At 49.2% G+C, this 23,280-nt stretch overlaps 2 protein-coding genes across 3 annotated transcripts in view; one reads left to right on the forward strand and one right to left on the reverse strand.

Moving 5' to 3' along the window:
* LOC135054632 (gastrula zinc finger protein XlCGF26.1-like) overlaps window positions 1–14,005 on the reverse strand; it is a 73,834-nt gene extending 59,829 nt beyond the window's left edge. The window contains exon 1 of one of the 2 annotated variants that reach the window (XM_063957848.1): window positions 13,921–14,005. The gene's annotated coding sequence lies outside the window, so the exon portion shown is untranslated. Of the gene's footprint in view, window positions 1–13,718; window positions 13,877–13,920 lie in introns of those variants that run through there. The other variant, XM_063957849.1, reaches the window with a different exon arrangement.
* A 265-nt stretch (window positions 14,006–14,270) lies between these two features.
* The window catches only part of LOC135054630 (gastrula zinc finger protein XlCGF26.1-like), an 85,882-nt gene continuing 76,872 nt past the window's right edge, over window positions 14,271–23,280 (forward strand). Inside the window, exon 1 of the mRNA XM_063957842.1 lies at window positions 14,271–14,343. The gene's annotated coding sequence lies outside the window, so the exon portion shown is untranslated. The remainder of the gene's footprint in view (window positions 14,344–23,280) is intronic.

Below are 23,280 nucleotides of genomic sequence, written 5' to 3' on the forward strand. Positions count from 1 at the left end.
GGCAGTCCAGCCGCAGAATGCGCCAGCTGAATTGTGCTACAAATCCAGCGAGCAATAGTCTGCTTAGAAGCAGGAGCACCCATCTTGTTGGGTGCATACAGGATAAATAGCGAGTCAGTTTTCCTGACTCCAGCCATCCTGGAAACATAAATTTTCAAGGCCCTGACTACGTCCAGTAACTTGGAATCCTCCAAGTCCCTAGTAGCCGCAGGCACTACAATAGGTTGGTTCAAGTGAAAAGCTGATACCACCTTAGGGAGAAACTGAGGACGAGTCCTCAATTCTGCCCTATCCATATGGAAAATCAGATAAGGGCTTTTACATGACAAAGCCGCCAATTCTGATACACGCCTGGCCGAAGCCAAGGCCAATAACATGACCACTTTCCACGTGAGATTTCAGATCCACGGTTTTTAGTGGCTCAAACCAATGTGATTTTAGGAAACTCAACACCACGTTGAGATCCCAAGGTGCCACTGGGGGCACAAAAGGGGGCTGAATATGCAGCACTCCTTTTACAAATGTCTAAACTTCAGGTAGTGAAGCTAGTTCTTCCTGGAAGAAAATCGACAGAGCCGAGATCTGTACCTTAATGGAGCCTAATTTCAGGCCCATAGTCACTCCTGCCTGTAGGAAGTGCAGAAATCGACCCAGTTGAAATTCCTCTGTTGGGGCCTTTCTGGCCTCACACCAAGCAACATATTTCCGCCATATGCGGTGATAATGTTTTGCAGTTACATCTTTCCTGGCTTTAATAAGCGTAGGAATGACTTCCTCCGGAATGCCCTTTTCCTTTAGGATCCGGCGCTCAACCGCCATGCCGTCAAACGCAGCCGCGGTAAGTCTTGGAACAGACAGGGCCCCTGCTGCAGCAGGTCCTGTCTGAGCGGCAGAGGCCATGGGTCCTCTGAGATCATCTCTTGAAGTTCCGGGTACCACGCTCGTCTCGGCCAATCCGAAACCACGAGTATTGTCCTTCTCCTCGTTTTCTTATTATTCTCAGTACCTTTGGTATGAGAGGCAGAGGAGGGAACACATAAACTGACTGGTACACCCACGGTGTCACTAGAGCGTCCACAGCTATCGCCTGAGGGTCCCTTGACCTGGCGCAATATCTCTCTAGTTTTTTGTTTAGGCGGGACGCCATCATGTCCACCTGTGGCCGTTCCCAACGATTTACAATCAGTGTGAAGACTTCTGGATGAAGTCCCCACTCTCCCGGGTGGAGGTCGTGCCTGCTGAGAAAGTCTGCTTCCCAGTTGTCCACTCCCGGAATGAACACTGCTGACAGTGCTAGTACGTGATTTTCCGCCCATCGGAGAATCCTTGTGGCTTCTGCCATCGCCATCCTGCTTCTTGTGCCGCCCTGTCGGTTTACATGGGCGACTGCCGTGATGTTGTCTGATTGGATCAGTACCGGCTGGTTTTGAAGCAGAGGCCTTGCCTGACTCAGGGCATTGTAAATGGCCCTCAGTTCCAGAATATTTATGTGTAGGGAAGTCTCCTGACTTGACCAAAGTCCCTGGAAGTTTCTTCCCTGTGAGACTGCCCCCCAGCCTCAAAGGCTGGCATCCATGGTTACCAGGACCCAGTCCTGTATGCCGAACCTGCGGCCCTCTTGAAGATGGGCACTCTGCAGCCACCACCGTAGAGATACCCTGGTCCTTGGAAACAGGGTTATCAGCCGATGCATCTGAAGATGCGACCCGGACCACTTGTCCAACAGGTCCCACTGAAATGTTCTTGCCTGGAACCTGCCGAATGGGATTTCTTCGTAGGAAGCTACCATTTTTCCCAGGACTCGCGTGCAATGATGCACCGATACCTGTTTCGGCTTCAGGAGGTCTCTGACTAGAGATTGTGTCAGCTATGTACGTCTGATGGTGGGTTGTATGCTAATGATCACTCAGAAGTGGAATATATGTAGATACTTTAATGTGAAATTAGAAAACCGGGTCAGCGCCCTGATTCCAATAGTTTTGGTCCTTGTCCCAAAGTTCCCTCACCACTGTCAGGTTTGTCCTGCAGACTACCCTTTGCAAGGTATACCCTCCTAATGGTATACCGGTGAGACCCCAGCTCAGGTAAATGTCAGGGTACACAATTCAACAGGAGGTGGGACGCCTCCAGGTCCAGCAGCACTCTTAGCAGCTATCCCCTATTGTGAGCGCAGCCTCCATTTCTATTCAACTCTCTGACTAGAGATGACAGCTCCTTGGCTTTCTCCTCCGGGAGAAACACTTTTTTTCTGGTCTGTGTCCAGAACCATCCCCAGGAACAGTAGGCGTGTCGTAGGAACCAGCTGTGACTTTGGACTGTTTAGAATCCAACCGTGCTGTTGTAGCACTTTCCGAGATAGTGCTACCCCGACTAACAACTGCTCCTTGGACCTTGCCTTTATAAGGAGATTGTCCAAGTACGGGATAATTAAAACTCCCTTTTTTCGAAGGAGTATTTATCATTTCGGCCATTACCTTGGTAAACACCCTCGGTGCCATGTACAGTCCAAATGGCAGTGTCTGGACTTGGTAATGGCAATCCTGTACCACAAATCTGAGGTACTCCTGGTGAGGATGGTAAATGGGGACATGCAGGTAAGCATCCTTGATGTCCAGGGATACCATGTAATCCCCCTCGTCCAGGCTTGCAATAACCGCCCTGAGCGATTCCATCTTGAACTTGAATTTTTTTTATGTATGTGTTCCAGGATTTTAAATATAAAATGGGTCATACCGAACCGTGCGGTTTCGGTACCCCAAGCAGTGTGGAATTGTAACCCCGTCCTTGTTGAAGTAGGGGCACCTTGACTATCACCTGCTGGGAATACAGCTGGTGAATTGCCTCTAGCACAGCCTCCCTGCCTGAGGGAGTTGTCGGCAAGGCAGATTTGAGGAAACGGCGGGGGGGAGATATCTCGAAATCCAGCTTGTACCCCTGAAATACTACTTGAAGGAAACAGGGATCCACCTGTGAGCGAGCCCACTGATCGCTGAATTTTTTAGGCGGCCCCCCACCGTACCTGGCTACGCCTGTGGAGCCCCCGCGTCATGCGGTGGACTCAGAGGAAGCGGGAGAAGAATTTTGATTCTGGGAACTGGCTGACTGGTGCAGCTTTTTCCCTCTTCCCTTGTCTCTGTGCAGAAAGGAAGCGCCTTTGTGCTTTTCTGAAGCCGAAAGGACTGTACCTGATAATACAGTGCTTTCTTAGGCTGTGAGGAAACCTGAGGTAATTTTTCTTCCCAGCTGTTGCTGTGGATACGAGGTCCCAGAGACCATCCCCAAATAATTCCTCACCCTTATAAGGCAGAATCTCTATGCGCCTTTTAAAGTCAGCATCACCTGTCCCGTGACAGGTCTCTAATACCCTCCTGACAGAATGGACATTACATTAATTTTGGATGCCAGCCGGCAAAATATCCCTCTGTGCATCCCTCATATATAAGACGACGTCTTTAATATGTTCTTATGTTAGCAAACTAGTATGTTTGACAGGGTCACCGACCACGCTGCAGCAGCACGATCTGCAGGTCTCAGTCTAGTACCTGAGTGTGTAAATACAGACTTCAGGATAGCCTCCTGCTTTTTATCAACAGGTACCTTCAAAGTGGCCGTATCCGAAGACGGCAGTGCCACCTTTTTTGACAACCGTGTGAGCGCCTTATCCACCCTAGGGGATATCTCCCAGCGTAACTTATCCTCTGGCGGGAAAGGGTACGCCATCAGTAACTTTTTAGAAATTACCAGTTTCTTATCGGGGAAACCCACGCTTTTTCACACACTTCATTCACTCATCTGATGGGGGAACAAAACACTGCCTGCTTTTTCTCCCCAAACATAAAACCCATTTTTAGAGGTACTTGGGTTAATGTCAGAAATGTGTAACACATTTTTTATTGCCGGGATCAAGTCACGGATGTTCCTAGTGGATTGTGTATATGTCTCAACCTTGTCGACACTGGAGTCAGACTCCGTGTCAACATCTGTGTCTGCCATCTGAGGGAGCGGGCGTTTTTGAGCCCCTGATGGCCTTTGAGACGCCTGGGCAGGCGCGGGCTGAGAAGCCGTCTGTCCCACAGCTGTTACGTCATTCAGACTTTTATGTAAGGAGTTGACACTGTCGATTAATACCTTCCACCTATCCATCCACTCTGGTGTCGGCCCCACAGGGGGCGACATCACATTTATCGGCATCTGCTCCGCCTCCACGTAACCTTCCTCATCAAACATGTCGACACAGCCGTACCGACACACCGCACACACACAGGGAATGCTCTGACTGAGGACAGGACCCCACAAAGCCCTTTGGGGAGACAGAGAGAGAGTATGCCAGCACACACCAGAGCGCTATATAATGTGGGGATTAACACTATAACTGAGTGAATTTTCCCCAATAGCTGCTTGTATATACAATATTGCGCCTAAATTTAGTGCCCCTCCCTCTCTTTTTAACCCTTTGAGCCTGAAAACTACAGGGGAGAGCCTGGGGAGCTGTCTTCCAGCTGCACTGTGAAGAGAAAATGGCACCAGTGTGCTGAGGGAGATAGCTCCGCCCCTTTTTCGCAGACTTTTCTCCCGCTTTTTTATGGATTCTGGCTGGGGTATTTATCACATATATAGCCTCTGTGGCTATATATTGTGATTGTTTTGCCAGCCAAGGTGTTTTTATTGCTTCTCAGGGCGCCCCCCCCTAGCGCCCTGCACCCTCAGTGACCGGAGTGTGAAGTGTGTATGAGGAGCAATGGCGCACAGCTGCAGTGCTGTGCGCTACCTTGGTGAAGACTGATGTCTTCTGCCGCCGATTTTCCAGACCTCTTCTTGCTTCTGGCTCTGTAAGGGGGACGGCGGCGCGGCTCCGGGACCGAACACCAAGGCCAGTTCCATGCGGTCGATCCCTCTGGAGCTAATGGTGTCCAGTAGCCTAAGAAGCCCAAGCTAGCTGCAAGCAGGTAGGTTCGCTTCTTCTCCCCTTAGTCCCTCGGTGCAGTGAGCCTGTTGCCAGCAGGTCTCACTGTAAAATAAAAAACCTAATATATATACTTTCTTTTTAGAAGCTCAGGAGAGCCCCTAGTGTGCATCCAGCCTCGGCCGGGCACAAAAATCCAACTGAGGCTTGGAGGAGGGTCATAGTGGGAGGAGCCAGTGCACACCAGGTGACCTAAAGCTTTCTTTAGTTGTGCCCAGTCTCCTGCGGAGCCGCTATTCCCCATGGTTCTTTCGGAGTTCCCAGCATCCACTAGGACGTTAGAGAAAGAACCTTTGGAACCACGGACATCCTTCAGTTGGAGGAGGTCAACAGACCTTTGTCACAACTTACCTAAGAGTCACTTTGAAAGCAATCGGAGGAGAGACTCTCAGCTTGAAGGCACCTACCTATGGGGTAACTGTAAAAGCTATAAACGATGAGATATGATCCCGGACAGGAATTGACAACTGGTGTAATTCGGAAGATGAATCAATATATCATATACTTTTTACAGACCAACAATGGAAGAAATATTAGCTTTTGGGGGGGAAACGTTTTGTGATAAATGTATTTCGTAAAATATAATTATTTTATAAATAATTTAATAAAATATTGTATAAAAAAGTCTACGTGAATACACATCTACTACTGTGAACCTTGGTAGCTATCTTGAGTATAAACTGTACTTATGTACAATAAATAGACAGGGGAATATATATCCACACAATATAGATAACCAATTGCGTGCTCCTTCCATAATTAATTCAGGTTGTCAAGGTGAAAATATATACGTATATAGGGGGTCATTCCAACCCCGATCGCACGCTGCACTTCTAGCAGCCGTGCGATCAGGTCGGAACTGCGCATACACGGCAGGCGCGTTGTTGCCTGGCGATTGCCGTCGCCGTGCAGCGACGCCGCAAAGGCAGAAAGCGGTCGCAGCGGCGTCCGCAAGAAGATTGACAGGAGAAAGGCGGATCCGGGCGGCAACTCACCATTTTCGGGGAGTGGCGAGTGCAACGCAGGCGTGTCCAGGAGTTTGGTGGGCGGATGTCTGATGTCAATTCCGGGACCTGCATCGCTGGAACGATCGCACAGGATAAGTAACTCTAACCCTGGTTTTCTTTTACAGGAAACTTTTTTTGCATAGCAGGGCTGCACAAGCGTTGGCAGCCCTGCTATGCAGATATACACTCCCCAATAGGCGGTGTCTAGTTGATCGCACAGGCAGCAAAAAGTTGCTACGTGCGATCAACTCGGAATGACCCCCCCACAAGCCAAAGCACCACTTGGTGCAAGTATCACTCATAGGTTTACAAAAATAAGAATTTACTCACCGGTAATTCTATTTCTCGTAGTCCATAGTGGATGCTGGGGACTCCGTAAGGACCATGGGGAATAGACGGCTCCGCAGGAGACTGGGCACATCTAAAGAAAGATTTAGGACTACCTGGTGTGCACTGGCTCCTCCCACTATGACCCTCCTCCAAGCCTCAGTTAGGACACTGTGCCCGGAAGAGCTGACACAATAAGGAAGGATTTTGAATCCCGGGTAAGACTCATACCAGCCACACCAATCACACCATATAACTCGTGATAGGAACCCCGGTTAACAGTATGATAACAATGAAGCCTCTGAACAGATGGCTCGCAATAACAACCCGATTTGTGTAACAATAACTATTTACAAGTATTGCAGACAATCCGCACTTGGGATGGGCGCCCAGCATCCACTACGGACTACGAGAAATAGAATTACCGGTGAGTAAATTCTTATTTTCTATGACGTCCTAGTGAATGCTGGGGACTCCGTAAGGACCATGGGGATTATACCAAAGCTCCCAAACGGGCGGGAGAGTGCGGATGACTCTGCAGCACCGAATGAGAGAACTCAAGGTCCTCCTCAGCCAGGGTATCAAATTTATAAAATTTAGCAAACGTGTTTGCCCCTGACCAAGTAGCAGCTCGGCAAAGTTGTAAAGCCGAGACCCCTCGGGCAGCCGCCCAAGATGAGCCCACCTTCCTTGTGGAATGGGCTTTTACAGATTTAGGCTGCGGTAGTCCCACCGCAGAATGCGCCAGCTGAATAGTGCTACAAATCCAGCGCGCGATAGTTTGCTTAGAAGCAGGTGCACCCAGCTTGTTGGGTGCATATAGAATAAACAGCGAGTCAGTTTTCCTGACTCCAGCCGTCCTGGAAACATAAATTTTCAGGGCCCTGACTACGTCCAGTAACTTGGAATCCTCCAAGTCCCTAGTAGCCGCAGGCACCACAATAGGTTGGTTCAAGTGAAAAGCTGATACCACCTTCGGGAGAAACTGAGGACGAGTCCTCAACTCTGCCCTATCCATATGGAAAATCAAATAAGGGCTTTTACAGGACAAAGCCGCCATTTCTGACACACGCCTGGCCGAAGCCAGAGCCAACAGCATAACCACTTTCCACGTGAGATATTTCAAATCCACAGTCTTAAGTGGCTCAAACCAATGTGGTTTCAGGAACTCCAAAACCACATTGAGATCCCAAGGTGCCACTGGGGACACAAAAGGAGGCTGAATATGCAGAACTCCTTTGACAAATGTCTGAACTTCAGGCAGTGAAGCCAGTTCTTTCTGGAAGAAAATCGACAGGGCCGAAATCTGGACCTTAATGGACCTTAATGGACCTCAATTTGAGGCCCAACGTCACCCCTGCTTGCAGGAAATGCAGGAATCGACCCAGCTGAAATTCCTCCGTTGGGGCCTTCTTGGCCTCACACCAAGCAACATATTTCCGCCAAATGCGGTGATAATGTTTTGCGGTGACATCCTTCCTGGCTTTGATCAGGGTAGGGATGACTTCCTCCGGAATGCCCTTTTCCTTTAGGATCCGGTGTTCAATCGCCATGCCGTCAAACGTAGCCGCGGTAAGTCTTGGAACAGACAGGGTCCCTGCTGCAGCAGGTCTTGTCTGAGCGGCAGAGGCCAAGGGTCCTCAGCAAGCATCTCTTGAAGTTCCGGGTACCAAGCTCTTCTTGGCCAATCCGGAACCACGAGTATAGTTTTCACTCCTCACCTTCTTATTATTCTCAGTACCTTGGGAATGAGAGGCAGAGGAGGAAACACATAAACTGACTGGTACACCCGCGGTGTCACTAGAGCGTCCACAGCGATCGCCTGAGGGTCCCTTGACCTGGCGCAATATTTCTTTTGAGCTTTTTGTTGAGGGGGGACGCCATCATGTCCACCTGTGGTCTTTCCCAACGGTTTACCAGCATTTGGAAGACTTCTGGATGAAGTCCCCATTCTCCCGGGTGGAGGTCGTGCCTGCTGAGGAAGTCTGCTTCCCAGTTGTCCACTCCCGGAATGAACACTGCTGTCAGTGCTAACACATGATTCTCTGCCCATTGGAGAATCCTTGTGGCTTCTGCCATTGCCCTCCTGCTTCTTGTGCCGCCCTGTCTGTTTACATGGGCGACCGCCGTGATGTTGTCGGATTGGATCAGTACCGGCTGGTTCTGAAGCAGGGGCCTTGCTTGGCTTAGGGCATTGTAAATGGCCCTTAGCTCCAGAATATTTATGTGAAGCGAAATCTCCTGATTTGACCACAGTCCTTGGAAATTTCTTCCCTGTGTGACTGCACCCCAGCCCCGAAGGCTGGCATCCATGGTCACCAGGACCCAGTCCTGTATTCCGAATCTGCGGCCCTCTAGTAGATGAGCCCTCTGCAGCCACCACAGCAGCGACACCCTGGTTCTTGCAGACAGGGTTATCCGCTGTTGCATCTGGAGCGTGGAACCTTCCGAATGGAATTGCTTCGTACGAAGCTACCATTTTTCCCAGGACTCGTGTGCATTGATGTACTGACACCTGTCCCGGTTTTAGGATGTCTCTGACTAGAGATGACAACTCCTCGGCTTTTTCCACTGGAAGAAACACTCTTTTCTGGTCTGTGTCCAGAATCATTCCCAGGAACAGAAGACGTGTCGTCGGGACCAGCTGTGACTTTGGAATATTGAGAATCCAGCCGTGCTGTTGCAGCACTTCCCGAGAAAGTGCTACCCCCACTACAAACTGTTCCTTGGACCTCACCTTTATCAGGAGATCGTCCAAGTACGGGATAATTAATACTCCTTTCTTGCGAAGGAGTATCATCATTTCGGCCATTACCTTGGTAAAGACCCTCGGTGCCGTGGACAACCCAAACGGCAGCGTCTGGAACTGATAGTGACAGTCCTGTACCACAAATCTGAGGTACTCCTGGTGAGGAGGGTAAATGGGGACATGCAGGCACGCATCCTTGATGTCCAGGGAGACCATGTAATCCCCCTCGTCCAGGCTCGCAATAACCGCCCTGAGCGATTCCATCTTGAACTTGAACCTTTTGATATAAGTGTTCAAGGATTTTAAATTTAAGATGGGTCTCACCGAACAGTCCGGTTTCGGTACCACAAACATTGTGGAATAGTAGCCCTTTCCTTGCTGAAGGAGGGGTACCTTGACAATCACTTGCTGTGAATACAGTTTTTGAATAGCCACCAACACCGCCTCCTTGGCAGAGGAAGTTGCCGGTAAGGCAGATTTTAGGAAACGGCGGGGGGGAGACGTCTCGAATTCTAGCCTGTACCCCTGAGATACTACTTGAAGGACCCAGGGATCCACCTGTGAAAGAGCCCACTGAGCGCTGAAATTTTTGAGACGGGCCCCCACCGTACCCGGGTCCGCCTGAGCAGCCCCAGCGTCATGCTGTGGATTTACCGGACGCAGGGGAGGACTTCTGCTCTTGGGAACTAGCTGTGTGCTGCAGCTTTTTCCCTCTACCTTTGCCTCTCGGCAGAAAGGATGAGCCACTAGCCCTCTTGCTTTTCTGGGGCCGAAAGGACTGTACCTGATAATATGGTGCTTTCTTTTGCTGTGGGGTAGCCTGTGGCAAAAAGGTAGATTTCCCAGCAGTAGCTGTGGACACGAGGTCCGAAAGACCCTCCCCAAACAGTTCCACCCCCTTATAGGACAAAACTTCCATATGCCGTTTCGAGTCGGCATCGCCAGACCATTGCCGAGTCCATAACCCCCTTCTGGGGGCAATGGACATAGCGCTTATTTTTGATGCCAGCCGGCAAATATCCCTCTGTGCATCACGCATGTATAAGACGGCGTCTTTTATATGCTCTATCGTCAGCAAAATATTGTCCCTATCCATAGTATCAATATTATCCGACAGGGAATCTGACCACGCAGCAGCAGCACTGCACATCCATGCCGATGCAATCGCTGGTCGCAATATAATGCCCGTATGTGTGTATATAGCTTTAAGGGTAGTTTCCTGCTTTCTATCAGCAGGTTCCTTTAGGGCGGCCGTATCCGGAGACGGTAGTGCCACCTTTTTTTATAAGCGTGTCAGCGCCTTATCTACCCTAGGGGGTGTTTCCCAACGTGACCTATCCTCTGGCGGGAAAGGGTACGCTGCCAATAACCGTTTAGAAATTATCAATTTCTTATCGGGGGAAGTCCACGCTTCCTCACACACCTCATTTAATTCCTCAGATGCAGGAAAAACTACAGGTAGCATTTTCTCACCAAACATAATACCCTTTTTTGTGGTACCTGGGGTATTATCAGAAATGTGTAATACATTTTTCATTGCCTCAATCATGTAACGCAGTGGTTCCCAAACTTTTTTGAATCATGGCGCCCTAGAGTATCAGAATTTTTTTCACGGCACCTCATGGCCAATAATTTCTTATTGAGAAATTTAGAAAGAAATATTAAATTAAGTAGATTGTGTTTATATGTCCTCCTTAGGGTCAGTTGTGTGGTGAGGGACAAGATTTGCTTCTGTTTGTCCCCATATTTTATGACTGGCAGCCACCAGCACTGGTTTTGCCTATTATGTTGATCATAAATAATTTGAATTGGTCCTGGACCACCAACCCGGGGCACCCCTGCAAGAGTCCCGAGGCACCCCAGGGAGCCACGGCACACAGTTTGGGAACCACTGATGTAACGGGTGGACCTATTGGAGGGTATACTAGTCTCATCGTCGTCGACACTGGAGTCGGTATCCGTGTCGACATCTGTGTCTGTCACCTGAGGTAGCGGGCGTTTTAAAGCCCCTGATGACATTTGAGACGCTGGAACAGGCACAAGCTGAGTAGCCGGCTGTCCTATGTCATCAAACCTTTTGTGTAAGGAGTTGACACTGTCACGTAATTCCTTCCATAAGTCCATCCACACAGGTGTCGACCCCGCAGGGGGTGACATCACATTCACAGGCATTTGCTCCGCCTCCACATCATTTTCCTCATCATACATGTCGACACAGCAGTACCGACACACAGCAGACACACAGGGAATGCTCTGACAGAGGACAGGACCCCACAAAGCCCTTTGGGGAGACTGAGGGAGAGTATGCCAGCACACACCAGAGCGCTATGGTTCCGGTATGAAAAATAGATAGTGTCTAGTTAGACAGTCAATAGATAGACACCATATGTTAGATGGACATTAGGTCGACAGGGTCAAAAGGTCGACAGGGTCAAAAGGTCGACATGGAAAAGGTCGACAGGTCAAAAGGTCGACATGGAAAAGGTCGACAGGTCAAAAGGTCGACATGGAAAAGGTCGACATGAGAAAGGTAGACACCATGTTTTTTGCATTTTTGTGGTTTGTGTGGATAGTTTTGTCATCTGGGACCCCCAATTGTAGAAAGGCATACGCTCGCCACGCTTCGGGCACGGTGGCTCGCTGCGCTCGCCACAAGTTTTATAACCAACTCTATGCCGACATGGATAGAGAAAGTATGAAATAATCCAAAAACATGTTACATTTAAAAAAAAACATTTGTCTATCTTTTTTTATGTCGACCATTTTCATGTCGACCTTTTGACCCTGTCGACATTTTGACCCTGTCGACATTTTCCATGTCGACCTTTTGACCCTGTCGACTTTTTGACCTGTCGACCTTTTCGACCTAATGTCCATCTAACATATGGTGTCTATCTATTGACTGTCTAACTAGACACTGTCTATCTATCAAACGGATAGGGAGCGCTATATACCACAGGGATATCACCTATAAAGAGTGTTTTCCCCTTATAGCTGCATATATATATTATACTGCGCCTAAATTTCTGCCCCCCCCCCTCTCTTTTTTACCCTTTCTATAGTGCAGGACTGCAGGGGGGAGCCAGGGAGCGATCCCTCCAGCGGAGCTGTGAGGGAAAATGGCGCCAGTGTGCTGAGGGAGATGGCTCCGCCCCTTTTTCGGCGGGCTTTCTCCCGCTATTTTAATATTTCTGGCAGGGGTTAATATACACCTATATAGCCCCTGGGGCTATATATGGTGTCAGTTTGCCAGCCAAGGTGCTATTTATTGCTGGTCAGGGCGCCCCCCGCCCCCCCCCCCCCCCCCCCAGGACCCTGCACCCTTCAGTGACCGCAGTATGTGGTGTGCATGAGGAGCAATGGCGCACAGCTGCAGTGCTGTGCGCTACCTTGGAGAAGACAGAAGTCTTCAGCCGCCGATTTTCCAGACCTTCTTGCTTCTGGCTCTGTAAGGGGGACGGCGGCGCGGCTCCGGGAACGGACGACGAGGTCGGGTCCTGTGTGCGATCCCTCTGGAGCTAATGGTGTCCAGTAACCTAAGAAGCCACCACTTAGGTAGGTTCGCTTCTTCTCCCCTTAGTCCCTCGGTGCAGTGAGCCTGTTGCCAGCAGGTCTCACTGTAAAATAAAAAACCTAAACTATACTTTCTTCCTAGGAGCTCAGGAGAACCCCTAGTGTGCATCCAGCTCAGCCGGGCACAGAAATCTAACTGAGGCTTGGAGGAGGGTCATAGTGGGAGGAGCCAGTGCACACCAGGTAGTCCTAAATCTTTCTTTAGATGTGCCCAGTCTCCTGCGGAGCAGTCTATTCCCATGGTCCTTACGGAGTCCCCAGCATCCACTAGAACGTCAGAGAAAATGAAATCTCATCTATTGTGTGCTCTGGGACCACCATCTACTGGTTGGAGAAGTCTGGCCAGAAGTGGTCTTCATGGAAGAATTGCAGGCAAAAAGCCATACCTTCAACGTGGAATCAAGGCCAATGGACTCAACTATGCACGAAAACACAGGAAACTAGGGTGCAGAAAAATTGCAGCAGGTGCGCTGGACTGATGAGTCACAATGTGAAATATCTGGCTGTAACAGAAGGCAATTGTGCGCGGAAGGGCTGGAGAGCAGAACAATAAGAAGTGTCTGCAGACAAGAGTGAATCGTGGTGGAGGTTCCTTGCAAGTTTGGGGCTGCAATTAATGGTGTCATCAATGCTGAGAAAAAAAGGCAGGTACTCATCTATCATGCAATATCAACAGGGAGGTGTCTGACTGGCTCCAAATTTATTCAGCAGCAGGACAAGGACCCCAAACATACAGCCAATGTCATCAAGAACTATCTTCAGCATAAAGAAGAACAAGGAGTACTGGAAGTGATGATATGGCCCCCACAGAGACCTGATCTCAACTTCATCGAGTCTGTCTGGGATTACATGAAGAGACTGAAGGATTTGAGCAATCCTCCATCCACAGTGGCGAGTTCTCCAAAATCTTTGGAACAACCTCCCTGCTGAGTTCCTTCAAAAACTGTGTACAAGTGTACCTAGAAGAATTGATGCTGTTTTGAAGGTAAAGAGTGGTCACTTCAAATATTGATTTGATTTAGATTTATCTTCATTAAATTTTGCATTTTAATTGTTAAAAATAAACCAACACTTCTATTTTTTATAAAAACATTCTTACTTTGCAAATAATGCATGTAAGGTAACACGGGCCCCTCGGTGTGAGGTGCAGGCAGCATTAACAATCGGTACAGGCCGGTAGCCACGTAGCTGTGAGAGGGGTGTCCGGCCCGCAGGGAGGATACTGCAGCCCCCTCCAGGCCCCACACCCGCTGCCTGCACCGTGTTATATCTCTCCCCGTATCTCTATGGTATGTACTTACCGCCAGTCCTCCGACCGGAGCGCTACATACCCGACTTCCGACCTGTACGTTGCACCCGACTTCCGCTATGTGCGTTCCACCCGACTTCCGCTATGTGCGGTCCACTCGGCTGACTTCCGCTCTGTGCGTTCCACTAGACTTCCGCTCTGTGCGTTCCACATGACTTCCGCTCTATGCGTTCCATTAGACTTCCGCTCTGTGCGTTCCTCTCGGCTGACTTCCGCCCTGTGCGTTCCTCTCGGATGACTTCTGCCCTGTGCGTTCCACCAGACTTCCGCTCTGTGCGTTCCACCCGCCTTCCGCCCATTGCGTTCCACACCGACTTCCGCTCTGTACTTACCGCTCTGCAGGCTTCCGGTAGATTGTGCCGAGCGCAAAGATGCAAGAGGGAGACATTGTTGAATCTGGCAACAGCAGGAGAGGGTGACTATTATATTGGTAGAGACTAGATCCCCTCTGTTTCGGTAACTGAAGAGGAACTAGTTTATTTATTATAAGCCATCTATTTCCCATTCTGTTTATGTGCGTTTTACGGAAAGGGAACTAAACACTACCCTATTATTTTACAGGTGGGGTAGCCTGTGGTGTCCTGTTGTTATTATTATTATAATACTAGGGGAGCAGTCCGTGGTGTCCTGTTATTATTATACTGGGGGAGCAGTCTCTGGTGTCCTAGTATTATTAAACAGGAGGAGCAGCCTGTGGTGTCCTGTTATTATTATGATACAGGGGGGGCAGTCCGTGGTGTCCTGTTTTTATTATACAGGGGGAGCAGCCTGGAGTGTCCTGTTGTTTTAATACAGAGGGAGCGGCCTGTGTTGTCCTGTTCTTATTATACAGGAAGAGCAGCCTATTATTAGTATTAAACAGGGGGAGCGGCCAGTGTTGTGTTGTTATTATTATTATACGGGGGGTGGCCTGTGTTGTCCTGTTACAGGGATGGTTGCCGTCTGGTGTCTTATTATTATACAGGGGGAGCAGCCTGTTATTAGTATTAAACAGGGGGAGCAGCCTGTGGTGTCCTTTTGTTGTTGTTATTATTATAATACAGTGGGAGTGGCCTGTGGTGTTCTGTTATTATTATACAGGGGGAATGGCCAGTGGAGTCCTGTTGTTATTATTATACAGGGGGAGCAGTCTGTGTTGTCCTGTTATTATTATTATACAAGGGGAGCAGCATGTGGTGTCCTATTATTATGATTATACAGGGAGAGCAGCCTGTGGTGCTCTGTTGTTGTTGTTGTTGTTGTTGTTGTTATTATTATTAGTATACAGGGGGAGCAGCCTGTGGTGTCCTGTTGTTGTTGTTGTTATTATTATTTTCTCTAACGTCCTAGTGGATGCTGGGGACTCCGTCAGGACCATGGGGAATAGCGTCTCCGCAGGAGACGGGGCACAAAAGTAAAAGCTTTAGGATCAGGTGGTGTGCACTGGCTCCTCCCCCTATGACCCTCCTCCAAGCCTCAGTTAGATTTTTGTGCCCGGCCGAGAAGGGTGCAATCTAGGTGGCTCTCCTAAAGAGCTGCTTAGAGTAAAAGTTTTGTTAGGTTTTTTATTTTCAGTGAGTCCTGCTGGCAACAGGCTCACTGCTACGAGGGACTTAGGGGAGAGAAGTGAACTCACCTGCGTGCAGGATGGATTGGCTTCTTAGGCTACTGGACACCATTAGCTCCAGAGGGAGTCGGAACACAGGTCTCACACTGGGGTTCGTCCCAGAGCCGCGCCGCCGACCCCCTTGCAGATGCCGAAAAATGAAGAGGTCCAGAAACCGGCGGCAGAAGACTTTTCAGTCTTCATAAGGTAGCGCACAGCACTGCAGCTGTGCGCCATTGTTGTCAGCACACTTCATAACAGCGGTCACTGAGGGTGCAGGGTGCTGGGGGGGGCGCCCTGGGCAGCAATGATAGTACCTTATTCTGGCTAAAAATACATCACATATAGCCCCTGGGGGCTATATGGATGTATTTAACCCCTGCCAGGTCTCAGAAAAACGGGAGAAGAAGCCCGCCGAAAAGGGGGCGGGGCCTATTCTCCTCAGCACACAGCGCCATTTTCCCTCACAGAAATGCTGGTGGGAAGGCTCCCAGGCTCTCCCCTGCACTGCACTACAGAAACAGGGTTAAAACAGAGAGGGGGGGCACTGATTTGGCGATATGACTACATATATTAAAATGCTATAAGGGAAAGCACTTATATAAAGGTTGTCCCTGTATAATTATAGCGTTTTTGGTGTGTGCTGGCAAACTCTCCCTCTGTCTCCCCAAAGGGCTAGTGGGTCCTGTCCTCTATCAGAGCATTCCCTGTGTGTGTGCTGTGTGTCGGTACGTGTGTGTCGACAGGTATGAGGACGATGTTGGGAGGCGGAGCAAATTGCCTGTAATGGTGATGTCACTCTCTAGGGAGTCGACACCGGAATAGATGGCTTATTTAAGGAATTACGTGATAATGTCAACACGCTGCAAATCGGTTGACGACATGAGACGGCCGGCAAACATATTAGTATCTGTCCAGGCGTCTAAAACACCGTCAGGGACGTTATAATGCCCATTTTACCTCAGTCGGTCGACACAGACACGGACACTGACTCCAGTGTCGACGGTGAAGAAACAAACGTATTTTCCTTTAGGGCCACACGTTACTTGTTAAGGGCAATGAAGGAGGTGTTACATATTTCTGATACTACAAGTACCACAAAAAAGGGTATTATGTGGGGTGTGGAAAAACTACCTATAGTTTTTCCTGAAACAGATAAATTAAATGAAGTGTGTGATGAGGCGCGGGGTTCCCCCGATAGAAAATTATTGGCGGTATACCCTTTCCCGCCAGAAGTTAGGGCGCGTTGGGAAACACCCCTTAGGGTGGATAAGGCGCTCACACGCTTATCAAAACAAGTGGCGGTACCGTCTCCAGATACGGCCGCCCTCAAGGAGCCAGCTGATAGGAGGCTGGAAAATATCCTAAAAAGTATATACACACATACTGGTGTTATACTGCGACCAGCGATCGCCTCAGCCTGGATGTGCAGCGCGGGGGTGGCTTGGTCGGATTCCCTGACTGAAAATATTGATACCCTTGACAGGGACAGTATTTTATTTACTATAGAGCATTTAAAGAATGCATTTCTATATATGCGAGATGCACAGAGGGATATTTGCACTCTGGCATCAAGAGTAAGTGCGATGTCCATATCGGCCAAAAGATGTTTATGGACACGACAGTGGTCAGGTGATGCAGATTCCAAACGGCACAAAGATGTATTGCCGTATAAAGGGGAGGAGTTATTTGGGGTCGGTCCATCGGACCTGGTGGCCACGGCAACTGCTGGGAAATCCACCGTTTTTACCCTAAGTCACATCTATGCAGAAAAAGACACCGTCTTTTCAGCCTCAGTCCTTTCGTCCCCATAAGCATATCTGCCCAGGGATAGAGGAAAGGGAAGAAGACTGCAGCAGGCAGCCCATTCCCAGGAACAGAAGCCTTCCACTGCTTCTGCCAAGTTCTCAGCATGACGCTGGAGCCGTACAGGACCCCTGGATCCTACATGTAGTATCCCAGGGGTACAGATTGGAAAGTCGAGACGTTTCCCCTCGCAGGTTCCTGAAGTCTGCTTTACCAACGTCTTCCTCCGACAGGGAGGCAGTATTGGAAACAATTCACAAGCTGTATTCCCAGCAGGTGATAATCAAAGTACCCCTCCTACAACAAGGAAAGGGGTATTATTCCACACTATATTGTGGTACTGAAACCAGAAGGCTCGGTGAGACCTATTCTAAATCTGAAATATTTGAACACTTACAAAGGTTCAAATCAAGATGGAGTCACTCAGAGCAGTGATAGCGAACCAGGAAGAAGGGGACTATATGGTGTCCCGGGACATCAGGGATGCTTACCTCCATGTCCCAATTTGCCCTTCTCACCAAGGGTATCTCAGGTTCGTGGTACAGAACTGTCACTATCAGTTTCAGACGCTGCCGTTTGGATTGTCCACGGCACTCCGGGTCTTTACCAAGGTAATGCCCGAAATGATGATTCTTCTTCGAAGAAAATGGACGACCTCCTGATAAGAGCAAGGTCCAGAGAACAGTTGGAGGTCGGAGTAGCACTATCTCAAGTAGTTCTACGACAGCACGGGTGGATTCTAAATATTCCAAAACCGCAGTTGTTTCCGACGACACGTCTGCTGTTCCTAGGGATGATTCTGGACACAGTCCAGAAAAAGGTGTTTCTCCCGGAGGAGAAAGCCAGGGAGTTATCCGAGCTAGTCAGGAACCTCCTAAAACCAGGAAAAGTGTCAGTGCATCATTGCACAAGAGTCCTGGGAAAAATGGTGGCTTATTACGAAGCGATTCCATTCGGCAGATTCCACGCAAGAACTTTTCAGTGGGATCTGCTGGACAAATGGTCCGGATCGCATCTTCAGATGCATCAGCGGATAACCCTATCTCCAAGGACAAGGGTGTCTCTCCTGTGGTGGTTACAGAGTGCTCATCTTCTAGAGGGCCGCAGATTCGGCATTCAGGATTGGATGCTGGTGACCACGGAGGCCAGCCTGAGAGGCTGGGGAGCAGTCACACAGGGAAAAAATTTCCTGGGAGTGTGATCAAGTCTGGAGACTTTTCTCCACATAAATATACTGGAGCTAAGGGCAATTTATAATGCTCTAAGCTTAGCAAGACCTCTGCTTCAAGGTCAGCCGGTATTGATCCAGTGGGACAACATCACGGCAGTCGCCCACGTAAACAGGGCGGCACAAGAAGCAGGAGGGCAATGGCAAAAACTGCAAGGATTTTTCGCTGGGCGGAAAATCATGTGATAGCACTGTCAGCAGTGTTCATTCCGGGAGTGGACAACTGGGAGGCAGACTTCCTCAGCAGGCACGACCTCCACCCGGGAGAGTGGGGACTTCATCGGGAAGTTTTCCACATGATTGTAAACCGTTGGGAAAGACCAAAGGTGTACATGATGGCGTCCCGCCTGAACAAAAAACTGGACAGGCATTGCGCCAGGTCAAGAGACTTTCAGGCAATAGCTGTGGACGTTCTGGTAACACCGTGGGCGTACCAGTCGGTGTATGTGTTTCCTCCTCTGCTTCTCATACCCAAGGTATTGAGAATTATAAGACGTAGAGGAGTAAGAACTATACTCGTGGCTCCGGATTGGCCAAGAAGGACTTGGTACCCGGAACTTCAAGAGATACTCACAGAGGACTCATGACCTCTGCCGCTAAGAAGGGACTTGCTTCAGCACGTACCATGTCTGTTCCAAGACTTACCGCGGCTGCGTTTGACGGCATGGCGTTGAACGCCGGATCCTAAGGGAAAAAGACATTCCGGAAGAGGTCATTCCTACCCTGGTCAAAGCCAGGAAGGACGTGACCGCACAACATTATCACCACATGTGGCGAAAATATGTTGCGTGGTGTGAGGCCAGGAAGGCTCCACGAAGAAATTTCAACTCGGTCGATTCCTGCATTTCCTGCAAACAGGAGTGTCTATGGGCCTCAGATTGGGGTCCATTAAGGTTCAAATTTCGGCCCTGTCGATTTTCTTCCAGAAAGAATTGGCTTCAGTTCCTGAAGTCCAGAAGTTTGTCAAGGGAGTACTGCATATACAACCCCCTTTTGTGCCTCCAGTGGCACTGTGGGATCTCAACGTAGTGCTGGGATTCCTCAAATCACATTGGTTTAAACCGCTCAAATCTGTGGATTTGAAATATCTCACATGGAAAGTGACCATGATGTTGGCCCTGGCCTCGGCCAGGCGAGTGTCAGAATTGGCGGCTTTGTCTCACAAAAGCCCATATCTGATTGTCCATTCGGACAGGGCAGAGCTGCGGACTCGTCCCCAGTTTCTCCCTAAGGTGGTGTCAGCGTTTCACCTGACCCAGCTTATTGTGGTACCTGCGTCTACTAGGGACTTGGAGGACTCCAAGTTGCTAGATGTTGTCAGGGCCCTGAAAATATCGGTTTCCAGGACGGCTGGAGTCAGGAAAACTGACTCGCTGTTTATCCTGTATGCACCCAACAAACTGGGTGCTCTTGCTTCTAAGCAGACTATTGCTAGTTGGATGTGTAGTACAATTCAGCTTGCACATTCTGTGGCAGGCCTGCCACAGCCAAAATATGTAAATGCCCATTCCACAAGGAAGGTGGGCTCATCCTGGGCGGCTGCCTGAGGGGTCTCGGCATTACAACTCTGCCGAGCAGCTACGTGGTCGGGGGGAGAACTCGTTTGTAAAATTCTACAAATTTGATACCCTGGCTGAGGAGGACCTGGAGTTCTCTCATTCGGTGCTGCAGAGTCATCCGCACTCTCCCGCCCGTTTGGGAGCTTTGGTATAATCCCCATGGTCCTGACGGAGTCCCCAGCATCCACTAGGACGTTAGAGAAAATAAGATTTTACTTACCGATAAATCTATTTCTCGTAGTCCGTAGTGGATGCTGGGCGCCCATCCCAAGTGCGGATTGTCTGCAATACTTGTACATAGTTATTGGTACAAAAATCGGGTTGTTATTGTTGTGAGCCATCTTTTCAGAGGCTCCTCTGTTATCATGCTGTTAACTGGGTTCAGATCACAGGTTATACGGTGTGATTGGTGTGGCTGGTATGAGTCTTACCCGGGATTCAAAATCCTTCCTTATTGTGTACGCTCGTCCGGGCACAGTATCCTAACTGATGCTTGGAGGAGGGTCATAGGGGGAGGAGCCAGTGCACACCACCTGATCCTAAAGCTTTTACTTTTGTGCCCTGTCTCCTGCGGAGCCGCTATTCCCCATGGTCCTGACGGAGTCCCCAGCATCCACTACGGACTACGAGAAATAGATTTATCGGTAAGTAAAATCTTATTATTATTATTATTATTATACAGGGGTGCATCCTGTGGTATCCTGTTGTTGTTGTTATTATTATTATTGTTATTATAAAGGAAGAGCATCCTGTGGTGGGATCGGTATGAAATACCTCCAATCAAAATCCCGACACCAATTGACCGATGGTCAAAATCCCGACTTGGACAAAATACCGACATTTAAAATACCGATAAGGTCAAAATACCGACATGTAAAATACAGACACACGTTTTCTTGTTGTTTTTTGTGTGTATGTCGACATAAGTCAACATGGACACCATATAAGTGTACCGCGTCCCCTCGCATGGCTCGCTGCGCTCAGCACACTATTTTATTCCCCTCCAGGTCCACTGGGATGGTAAAGTATGAACAAATCGGTTTCAATGAAAAAAATCATGAAAAACTCATGTCAGTATTTTGACCTGTCTGCATTTTACATGTCGGTATTTTGACCTTGTCGGTATTTTGACCTTGTCGGTATTTTAAATGTCGGTATTTTGTCCATGTCGGGATTTTGACCTTGTCGGGATTTTGACCATCGGTCAATTGGTGTCGGGATTTTGAACGTCGGGATTTTGATTGGAGGTAAACTGACTGCATCCCCCTGTGGTGCCCTGTTGTTATTATTATTTTCTCTAACGTCCTAAGTGGATGCTGGGGACTCCGTAAGCACCATGGGGATAGCGGCTCCGCAGGAGACTGGGCACATCTAAAGAAAGCTTTAGGACTATCTGGTGTGCACTGGCTCCTCCCCCTATGACCCTCCTCCAGACCTCAGTTAGATCTCTGTGCCCGAACGAGAAGGGTGCACACTAGGGGCTCTCCTGAGCTTCTTAGTGAAAGTTTTAGTTTAGGTTTTTTATTTTCAGTGAGACCTGCTGGCAACAGGCTCACTGCATCGAGGGACTAAGGGGAGAAGAAGCGAACTCACCTGCGTGCAGAGTGGATTGGGCTTCTTAAGCTACTGGACATTAGCTCCAGAGGGACGATCACAGGCCCAGCTTGGATGGGTCCCAGAGCCGCGCCGCCGGCCCCCTTACAGAGCCAGAAGGCAGAAGAGGTCCGGAAAATCGGCGGCAGAAGACGTCCTGTCTTCAACAAGGTAGCGCACAGCACTGCAGCTGTGCGCCATTGCTCTCAGCACACTTCACACTTCGGTCACTGAGGGTGCAGGGCGCTGGGGGGGGGGCGCCCTGAGACGCAATAAAAACACCTTGGATGGCAAAAAATGCATCACATATAGCTCCTGGGCTATATGGATGCATTTAACCCCTGCCAGAATACATAGAAAAACGGGAGATAAGGCCGCCGATAAGGGGGCGGAGCCTATCTCCTCAGCACACTGGCGCCATTTTCCCTCACAGCTCCGTTGGAGGGAAGCTCCCTGGCTCTCCCCTGCAGTCACTACACTACAGAAAGGGTTAAAAAAGAGAGGGGGGCACAAATTAGGCGCAGTATTAACTATACAGCAGCTATAAGGGGAAAAACACTTATATAAGGTTATCCCTGTATATATATAGCGCTCTGGTGTGTGCTGGCAAACTCTCCCTCTGTCTCCCCAAAGGGCTAGTGGGGTCCTGTCCTCTATCAGATCATTCCCTGTGTGTGTGCTGTATGTCGGTACTTTTGTGTCGACATGTATGAGGAGAAAAATGATGTGGAGACGGAGCAGATTGCCTGTAATAGTGATGTCACCCCCTAGGGGGTCGACACCTGAGTGGATGAACTGTTGGAAGGAATTACGTGACAGTGTCAGCTCTGTATAAAAGACAGTGGTTGACATGAGACAGCCGGCTACTCAGCTTGTGCCTGTCCAGACGTCTCATAGGCCGTCAGGGGCTCTAAAGCGCCCGTTACCTCAGATGGCAGATATAGACGCCGACACGGATACTGACTCCAGTGTCGACGGTGAAGAGACGAATGTGACTTCCAGTAGGGCCACACGTTACATGATTGAGGCAATGAAAAATGTTTTACACATTTCTGATAATACGAGTACCACCAAAAAAGGGGTATTATGTTCGGTGAGGAAAAACTACCTGTAGTTTTCCTGAATCTGAGAAATTAAATGAGGTGTGTGATGATGCGTGGGTTTCCCCCGATAACAACTGATAATTTCTAAAATGTTATTGGCATTATATCCTTTCCCGCCAGAGGTTAGGGTGCGTTGGGAAACACCCCCTAGGGTGGATAAAGCGCTCACACGCTTGTAAGGGCTCTACCTTCGCCTGAGATGGCCGCCCTTAAGGATCCTGCTGATAGAAAGCAGGAGGGTATCCTAAAAGGTATTTACACACATACTGGTGTTATACTGCGACCAGCAATCGCCTCAGCCTGGATGTGCAGTGCTGGGTTGGCGTGGTCGGATTCCCTGACTGAAAATATTGATACCCTAGATAGGGACAGTATATTTTTGCCTATAGAGCATTTAAAAGATGCATTTCTATATATGCGTGATGCACAGCGGAATATTTGCCGACTGGCATCAAGTCTAAGCGCGTTGTCCATTTCT

This window comes from Pseudophryne corroboree, chromosome 3 (assembly GCF_028390025.1).
Source record: "Pseudophryne corroboree isolate aPseCor3 chromosome 3, aPseCor3.hap2, whole genome shotgun sequence".
Classification (NCBI taxonomy): Eukaryota; Metazoa; Chordata; class Amphibia; order Anura; family Myobatrachidae; genus Pseudophryne; species Pseudophryne corroboree.